Source organism: Cnephaeus nilssonii (genome assembly GCF_951640355.1).
Source record: "Cnephaeus nilssonii genome assembly, chromosome: 4".
In the NCBI taxonomy this organism is placed as follows: domain Eukaryota; kingdom Metazoa; phylum Chordata; class Mammalia; order Chiroptera; family Vespertilionidae; genus Cnephaeus; species Cnephaeus nilssonii.
In genome coordinates, this window is record NC_137075.1 from 31,967,740 (window position 1) to 31,976,061 (window position 8,322).

Consider the following 8,322-nt stretch of genomic DNA (forward strand, 5'->3'; position numbering starts at 1 on the left):
CCAGAGGAGAAAACCGTTGCAACTGACGGAAATGGAATAAAGCAGTCCAAAGTAGATGTAACCAGCTATGGGTATTGTGAAGCAAAGTGCTGTTATTAATACAAATATTACAATTTTTATTAAGATAAAAAATAAAAACTTGCTTGCCCCATCTACTCTCAGATGGTCCCCTCTTTCTCAAAATGCTCTCTCTAATCCCCACTCTCTGGCAAATAGGCTTTTACATTGTCTTATTGTAAAATATACAGACATGAGCCAAAGCCCGTTTGGCTCAGTGGATAGAGCGTCGGCCTGCGGACTGAGAGGTCCCAGGTTCGATTCCAGTCAAGGGCAGGTACCTTGGTTGTGGGCACATCCCCAGTGAGAGGTGTGCAGGAGGCAGCTGATCGATGTTTCTAGCTCTCTATCCCTCTCCCTTCCTCTCTATAAAAAAATCAATAAAATATATTTTAAATATATATATATATACAGACATGAGGAGTGCACAAAACATAAAGGTACAGTTTATAGAATAATTATAAGGCAAGCACTATAAATTATGTCAACTAGACCATGAAACATTCCAGAAATCACCCATATGTCTCCTCCTGATCAAAAGGCCCTCTCTGCTCTCCAACCCCAGACATAACTACTATTGTGACTTTTGTGATAACTCCTTCCTTGCTTTTCATCATAATTTTCCACCTATGTATACATTTCTATCCAATGATGTTCCATTATTGCTAGCATTCAGCTTTATATAAAGAGAATCATACTGAATGCAGTCTTCTTGGGTTCTTTTGCTCAACATCATGTTTGTGAGTTTCAATTGTGAGCTGCCTGTGCAATAGTCATTCCTTTTCATTGCTATACAATATCCCATTATATAAATACTAGAGGCCCGGTGCATGAAAATTCATGCACTGGAGGAGGGGGTCCCTCAGCCCTGCCTGCCCCCTCTCACAGTCCAGGAGCCCTCAGGGGTGGGAAGCGACCTGGCGATCAGGGGAAGGCGATGCCCCATCACACCTCTGCTGCTGCCACTGCCGGCAGCACAAGCCTCGGCTGTCCCTGGTTACCTGAGCATTGGGCAGCCCTGGGCAGCTGTGCAGCCACTATCCAAGGCTTGCCTGCACCTCGGGCCAGCCCTGGGCGGCTGGGGGGCTGAGGGGACTGGGGGACTCTGGAGGCAGGCATGTGGAGCAGCCAGGCCCACCTGAGGGTGGGCCTGGCCTTACCGCACACCTGCAGCCCTAGCAGGGCTGAGGGGACTGGGCGCAGCCATCTTTGAGGGTGGGGCAGTCAATTAGCATATTCTCTCCTTATTGGCTGTGGGCGCTGCCATCTTTGCAATGGTGTGAGGGTCAATTAGCATATTCCCTCTTTATTAGGATGCCACAATTTGATTATCTGTGCAGCTGGTGATGGACCTTCCAAGTGCTTCCAGTTTGGGGCTATCATGAATAATGCATGACCTTTTGGGACATGTATTTGATGGAAATTTGCACGTGTTTCTAGGGTATACACCCAGGAGAGGGAACATAACCAACCTGGTGACTGTAACTGGTATCTCACTGTGATTTAACCTTTTGCACTCGGATGTCAAGTGTGACTCAACACGGTTAGCATCGGTAGCAGCTCTTTTTATACTCTTTGAATGTATCAATAATTTGAAATATAAAAAAATCCAAATAAATAAGTTTGTATGAAAAGAAACTCCAGTTTTTTATTCTATTGCCGCACTTTGTAAAATCTGGGGTATTTAAAAAATTAAATCCCGAGTAGAATAAAGGAATCGAGAAAAAAGCAAGCGAGTGCAAAGGGTTAAGGGGGAGGTTCTAACTGCTGAGAGTAACACCTTTTCACATGTTTATTGGCCACTTGTATTTCCTCTTTGGAGATGCAGCTGTTCCAGTCTTTTGCCCATTATTCTACTGACTTAAATATCTTTTTCATATGTGTGTTATAAGCATTTTTGCCCTCTCTACAAAGTATCTTTTATTGCTCTTGATTTAAATAGATCAAATTAACAGTCCTTTTTATGATTAGTACTTTTATGTACAGGGGTAGACAAAAGTAGGTTTACAATTGTGAGTATGCAAAATACATTGTTTATCCTTGTATTATTATTTATTAATTATTGTATTATTTATTTGTATTACAACTGTAAATCTACTTTGCCCACCCTTATATATAGCATTTAACATTTTTACCTATCATAAAGACGTTATTACATCACTAGAGGCCTGGTGCATGATATTCGTGCACTGTGGGGGGAGGGGGGTTCCTCAGCCCAGCCTGCAGCCTCTCCCAGTCCAGGACCCCTCAGGGGATGTCCGCCTGCTGGCCCAGGTCGATCCCCTCAGGGATCGGGCCTAAGCCAGCAGTCAGACAGCCCTCTCGCAGTATGGGACTCCTTGCTCTTTACTGTCCACCTGCAGTGAAGTCGGGAGAGGCTCCCACCACCACCGCTGCCCCTACCAGCCATGAGCCTGGCTTCTGGCTGAGCAGTGCTCTCCCTGTGGGAGCACACTGACCACCAGGGGGCAGCTCCTACATTGAGCATCTGCCCCCTGGTGGTCAGAGTGCGTCATAGCAACCAGTTGTTCCACTGTTCAGTTGATTTGCACATTAGGGTTTTATTACATAGGATATTTTCAAATATTTATTCATACCTAAAATGGATTATTGGATATGGTATGAGTAAAGGACAAGTTTTTCTTTTCCACATAGAAAATGTGTCCCTACAGGACACCATGAAGATACCTATTGTCCTAGCATCATTAATTGGGGAGGAAAAAACATCCTTTCCCCTCTATCTGTCATGACCTCCATCATAATTCAAGTGTCTATATATGTCTGTATCTGTCCAAATGGGTGTGGAATCTCTATTTCTGGTCCATTAGTCTATGTCTCTATGCCCCCATCAATCCCACGCTAGCTTCATCACTATGGCTTTATTTGCTAAAGCAAGTCCTCCCATCTTATTCTCATTCCTCAAAAGTGTCTTGTCTATTATTGGCCTTTTTTTTTTCCCCGCATATACCAGAAATCATTTAAGTTCTATAAAATCTCTCTTTAGTGCAATGAATCTATAAATCACTTTTTGGAGAATTGACATTTTAAAAATATTTTGTCTTGCAATCCACAAACATGGAATATCTTTATATTTAGGTCTTTTTAAGTGTCTCTTAATAAAGTCTGAGTTTTTTCAAAGAAATACAGCACACCCTAGGCAGTTTTGCTCCGTGGTTAAGAGCATCGGCCCACAACGGAAGGGTCCAGGGTTCAAATCTGGTCAAAGGCTCATACCTCAGTTACAGGCTCATGCGGGAGGCAACCAATCAATGTGTCTCTCTCACATCAATATTCCTCTCTCTCTTTCTGTCTCTCTCCTCCCTTCTGCTCGGTCTAAAAATAAATAGAGGATTTTTAAAAAGCCCTGCATATCTCCTTAAATTCATTTTTTGTTATTTGATCATTTTCATGCCATTTATATTATTTTTTTCAAAGTTTAAGTTTCTAGCAGTACTTATGTATCTATAGGAATACTAGCAGCCCATTGTGCAATATCAGGCACAGTAGGCCACCCGCTGCTTCCGTGGAAGCCAGTGGGAACTGCATGCAGCCAGGAGCCGTGCTGCTTCTGCAGGAGGCAGAAGCCAGCTGCCCATGCCCACGGGAGCCGGGAGGGAGCCACGCCGCTTCCGTGGAAGATGGGCCCACGTCTCCTCTCCCAGCCTGTGCTCAGCCACGGAGGCTGCGGGCCAGCTCCCCTGTCCCCCAGAGGCCCCAGCTGCTCCATGCCAGCTGCCCAGAGGCCCTCTGCAGGGCCGGGGCGGAACAGTTGCCTCTTTGCCATGGCGACAAAGCAAGCATTCTGTCAGGCTGCTCACACTGCCCACTCTCAGCAGCCGCCCCTCCAGGACTGGGGGACTCCAGTGGGGCTGAGGGGACTGGGTGCCACCATCTTTGTGACAGAGTGACAGTTAATTTGCATATTACCCTTTTATTAGATAGGATGGTTAATCTATATATACATAAATTTCTCTAGCAATTTTGTTAAACTATATTTTTAATTATAATAATTTATCTGTAGATTCTCTATGTATATATCATCTATCAATTCCTGTCCTTATACCTTTCACTTCTATTTCCTGCCTAAATGTACTCACTAAAATCTATAGCATAATATTGAAGAGAAATGATGATTACGGCTACCCAGGTGTCATTGAATCGTTTCACTCTCAAACATTAAACATTTCACCATTAGGTATAATCATTGTTGTGGCACTTTTGTGGATAATTTTTACCATATTAAAAACATTTTTCTATATTATTTTTAAATGAATGAGGATAAGTTTTAGCAAATGCTTTTTTGTTTTGCTTCCATTAAATAACCACATGGTGTTTCTTCTTTCATCAATCGATGTGATGTGTTATAGCAATTGAGAGTAGAATGAAAGATCACCCATACCTAGTGTGAACCCACATTAGTCATGATATAATATCTCTTGCTAATTAATTGATTTGGTTTACATCAATATTCAAGTGGCCTATAATGTTTCTTTCCCATATTGTCTTCATTGGCTTTGGCATTGAGGTTTTGCTAGTCTCATAAAGGAAATGGATAGCATCTACTCTCCAAAAGAAATTCTATAGCATTCTTTGCATATTCTGTATAGATTTTCAGTGCAGCCATATGAGCTTCTGGTTGTCCTTGATGAAATGTTTTTGATAACTGAATTACCTGATTTCATCTTTATGAAAAAAAATTCAAACTTCTTGAGTATGTTTTCTAGGGATTTGTCAATTTTCAAAATTATTCGCTTTCTAATACTTATAAGACAACATAGATAAGATTTATATATAAAGTTTATAAAAAATACATGTTCCAGGTACAAACCCCTTCCCAGTTATTGCAAATATTTTTGCCCATTCTGGCTTTACTTTTCACTATCTTAATAGTGCCTTTGAAAATAAGGATTTCTGAATTTTTACATAGATCAATTTATCCACTTTTCCTTCACAATTTTAAATGGTTAGTGTTTTGTAGGTCTTGTTTAAAATTTTTTTCCTACCTTATGTTTATAAAGAAATTCTCCTATCGTATATTTTAACATTTTTACCTTTAAATTAATAATTTGAGGTATAATCTATATATATATAAAAGCCTAAGCACCCTTTATGACTGAATGACCCAAACGACTGGGACGATTGGTAGCTATGATGCACACTGACCACCAGAGGGCAGACACTCAATGCAGGAGCTGCCCCCTGGTGGTCAGTGTGCTCCCACAGCCAACCTCCTGTGGCCCCTCCACCCGTCCTCCCCCCCAGCCAGCCAGCCAACCTCCCACAGCCCCTCCCCACAACCCAAGCAGGCCAACCCTCCACTGCCCCTCCCCCCAGCCAGCCAACCTCCTGCAGCCACTCCCCACCCACCCAGCCAGCCTACTTCCCACGGCCCCTCCCCCCAGCTGGCCGGCCAACCTCCTGTAGTCCCTCCCCCTGGCGTTCAACCTCCCAGGGTCCCTCCCCCTGGCTGCTGGCCCCCCATAGGCCTTGATTGCCGGCCAGGCCAAGTGACCCCACCCATGCACAAATTTGTGCACTGGGCCTCTAGTGTTAAATAATCGGGCTTCATCTTTATACATAACCAACACATTTTGCTATAAATTATTTTTACCATTATTAATCATTTTGAACTCACTTTTGATTTCCATTATAATTTAGACTTTGACTCATGATTTATTTAACATTCTATTTCTTTAGTTTTAAAAATAGAGGGCAGCGGACTGGGTCTTGCCCTCTGGTGTGGCCTCAGCCAGGACAGTGTTTTATAAGAAAGTCAAACGGCATGATCCAGAGCTCATGTGGCACTGCAGTGGGGTGGACCCAGAGTTCAAACATAGATGAAGATCAGATACTAATCTCACATTTCTGTTAGTGATGATTATTGCAGGAAAAAATGAAGAATTCAGAAACCAACCATAGGCTCAGATCAACTGCAAAAGCAGGAATGAAAATTCAAAAACCTTGGATCAGAATTCCAGCAACATCAAACCAGCAAGCAAGGCCTTGCTTGTTGTTCATAAATCCAGGCCATCCTCCACCACATCCACAGGCAAGCGGAGGGCCCTCCCCACCACCACCAGCTCTGCCAGCACCACCCACCACCTCTACCTGCAGGAATTGCTCCTGCTTCTCATATATATGTAGATTTTCTGAACATATTTTGTTCTGCATTTCTAGCTTAAATTCATTGCAGCCTACAATAAATGATGTGTGATTTTAATCCTTTAAACACTTGTTAAGACCTAACCTGTGGCCTAATCTATGGTTAATATTTTGTAAATATTGTACATGTGCTTATAAAGTATATAATCTTCATTTGTTGGCAAGGTGTCATTTCACTTCATCAGCTATCCGTAACTTCTATATCTTTACTAATCAATTTATAAAATGTGTCTGAAAAAACCTAAAGGACTATGAAGTTGTTTCTTCCTGGCCTTTCCTCGTTATTGCTATTTAGAATTCAGCCTTTAATCACCATTCAGTTGAAAGTCCTCTTTCTTTCTCATTATCTCTCTTTCTTAAGATTTCTGCCATGTGTCTATGGCATTGATTTCTAGGTATGCATTTTTTGTTATTATTGTGCTTAAATTTTATTTATCCTCTTAAACCTGTAATTGGATGTTTTTAATCACTTTTGAAAAAACAAATCTCAGCCACTATTTCATTATTCCTTTTCTGATTCTTTTGTTTTTCTTCTAGAACTCCAATTATACATATATTCAACCTTCTAATTGGGCTATTTAATATATTTTTGTCTTTGTGACTCTCTGTTCTTTATTCTTGACAACTTTTTCTGAGCTACTACACATTACAAATTTTCTTTTAATCTTTGTCTAATCTGTTAACTTTACCCACTCTGACGTTAATTTTGCTTATAACATTTTTTTTAGAAGTCCTATTTAGTTTTTCAAATGGCATGTCTCTTTTTTAAATTCCATATTCCCTGCAATTCCATTTAAAGCTTGTTTTTATATCAACACACTTGTTTTGTAATCTGTATCAGATTATTCCTATAATATTATCCCATGGTTGCCTAGTCATGATGTCATATTTCTTTGTTTATCTTGTTTACATTTGACAATATGCTTGTCATTATAATTGAAATTACCCCACCACATCTTTATTCAAATCATTGGATGCATGTATGTTACTCCCTTTTAACCCTATGTGCAAGCTATACTTTATCCTTCTGTTTTTAATTTAATGTTTCTAAAACAAAATTAAGTTGTGAAAAATAATTTAAGTAAGAATAAATTAAAATAGGCCCAATGCTAAGAGACTAATGAACTATTATACTATTATACTATTTCTCTTTTTTCCCTTTGTTCTACATATTGTTTTCAGATGTATAAAAAAAATCATGATGTTGCAGTCATGGAGATGTATTAGAAGAGGTATTAAATTCCTTACAGCTTTGAAAATTAAGTGAAAATCTGTGTATTCTATGTAATAAAAAGGTAATATGCAAATTGACCCTAAAGGCAGAATAACCAGGAATGACTGTTTGCTATAACCTGCACTGACCACCAGGAGGTAGATGCAGGAACTGCCCCCTGGTGGTCAGTGCACTTCCACAGAGGGAGCGCCATTTAGCCAGAAGCCGGCTCATAGATGGCCAGCACAGCAGCAGTGGCAGGAGCCTCTCCCACCTCTGTGGCAGTGCTAAGGATGTTCGACTAACGGCTTAGACCCAATCCATGGGGAGTGGGCCTAAGCCGGCAGGTGGACATCCCTTGAGGAGTCCTGGATGGTGAGAGGGTGCAGGCTGGGCTGAGGGACAACTCTCCCCACCCTGAGTGCACAAATTTTCATGCACCAGGCCTCTAGTATTTATATATAAGGAAAGGACACTTAACTTGTATAAGATTTTCAAGTGGACTTATCACAAACTTTAAAGTTTAAGAATTGTACTACTTTTCAATTCTGATGTACTTTTTGCAAAAATTATACTGGATTATACTGTTTTGTTGAACATATACAGAATCTCCTACACAGTTTTAAGAGTGTCTCACAACCCACTGTATTATTCTGCAATACTCAGCTGGGTCTTAGTCTTAGTGTTGAATGAGTAGCTTCAGTTCTTTGGATTTATGTTATTATAGGGAGCACAGCAAGGATGTACCTTCTAAATCATCCCCATCCCTAGATAGAGAATGGGGATTTGGATGATGGGTCTCATATCCTGGATGAAATAGGATCTTGTAAGTTTCAAACCAGGTTCTGACAATTCTCCACAGAATGCACCCACCAGGCCTTGCCTGCAAA